Genomic DNA, 1,915 nt, shown 5'->3' on the forward strand with positions numbered 1-1,915 from the left:
GATCATGTCATCTGCAAAAAGGGAGAGTTTTACTTCATCTTTCCCTATTTGGATCCTTTTAATATTTGCATCTTGCCTTATTGCTGTAGCTAGGCATTCTAATACTAAATTGAAGAGAAGTGGAGAGAGTGGACATCCTTGTCTCATTCCTGAATTTAGAGGAAATGGCTTTAGTTTTTCACCATTAAGTATAATGCTGGCTTTAGGTTTGTCCTGTAAAGCCTTCATTGTATTGAGGAATGTTCCATGGATTCCTAATTTTTCCAGGGCCTTCATCATAAAGGCATGCTAGATCTTGTCAAATGCTTTTTCTGCATCTATTTAGATAACCATGTCATTTTTTCTTGCTCTTTTTAATGTAATGAATTCTATTAATTGATTTGTTATTGAAACAGCTTCAACCAGCATTTCTGTGAAAACTCTGCCCAAACTTGAGTTCTGTGACAAAAGTTATTTCTTATCTTGTGGCCCGTTTATATGGAACAGCAAAAGACCTAGATTAGCCAAAGCAATTCTGGACAAAATAAGCAATGCAGGTGGTAGTACAATACCAGATTTCAAACTCTACTACAGAGCCATAACAACAAAAACATCTTGGTGTTGGCACAAAAATAAACCTGAAAATCAATGGAACAGATTAGAAGACACAGATTAAAAACCTTGTACTTACAGTCATCTAATATTGGACAAAGGAACCAAAAACATACAGTGGAAAAATCATAGCCTCTTCAACAATTGGTGTTAATAAAACTAGGCGGCCATATGCAGAAAACTAAAAGTGGATCCTTGCTTATCATATATCAACATCTACTCAAAGTGGATCAAAGACCTCAATATCAGACCTCAAATTCTAAAACTACTGCAAGAGAGGAAGAGAGACATTATAACTTATAGGTACAGGCAGGAACATCTGAACAGAGTCCCTGGGGCACAACGGATAGGAGAGAGACTCCACAACTGGGACTACATTAAATAATGTTTCTGCACAGCTAAGGATATGGTTCCTAAACTAGAAATACAGCCAACCAATTGGGAAAAGATCTTTACCAGCAATACATCAGACAAAGGCCTAATATCTGATATATACAAGGAGCTCAAAAAGTAACCCCTCCCAACTAAATACACCAGTTGCTCAATGGACAAGGGAGCTAAGGAGAGACTTCTCCGAGGAAGAGGTAAAAATGGCAAAGAAACACATGAGGAAATGCTCATCATCCCTGGCCACAAAAGAAATGCAAATCAAAACAACCCTGAGATACTATCTTACCCCAGTTAGACTGGCAAACATCTTGAAATCTAATAACAACAAATGCTGGTTGGAATGTGGGGGGAAAGTAACCCTACTGTACTGCTGGGTGGAATGCAAACTCAAAAAAACGCAAATACTAGCTAGTATTTGTCTACGTTTAAAATGGAGGCCATGTATGCATTCAAAGTCATTACATATACAATTTCTACTTTTGTAAGCTTCAACTACTATAATAAAAAGTCTTCACCAAGTGGGGTGCTGGTGGCTCACGCCTGTAATCCTAGCTTCTCAGGAGGCTGAGATCTGAGGATCATGGTTCAAAGCCAGCACGGGCAGGAAAGTCCATGAGACTCTTATCAAAACCACTAGAAAACTAGAAGTGGCACTGTGGCTCAAGCAGTAGAGTGCTCGCCTTGAGTTGAAGAGTGCAGGGACAGCGCCCAAGCCCAGAGTTCAAGCCCCAGGACTAACAAAAAAAAAAACTTCAAAAATGAAAAGAAGAGAAAAAGAGCAGGAAAGATGTAGAAATGATTAAGGCTCCAGTGACTACAATCCCATTTTTAAATGATAATAGGTCCTGCCCCCGAGAAGTAGAGAGAATTTCCAGTCTGTGACCAACCTGGGATGCATAGACAAACATTGTCTCAAAAACAATTGAAAAAAAAT

This window comes from Dipodomys spectabilis, unplaced genomic scaffold (assembly GCF_019054845.1).
Source record: "Dipodomys spectabilis isolate Male_0828 unplaced genomic scaffold, ASM1905484v1 ptg000102l, whole genome shotgun sequence".
NCBI lineage: Eukaryota > Metazoa > Chordata > Mammalia > Rodentia > Heteromyidae > Dipodomys > Dipodomys spectabilis.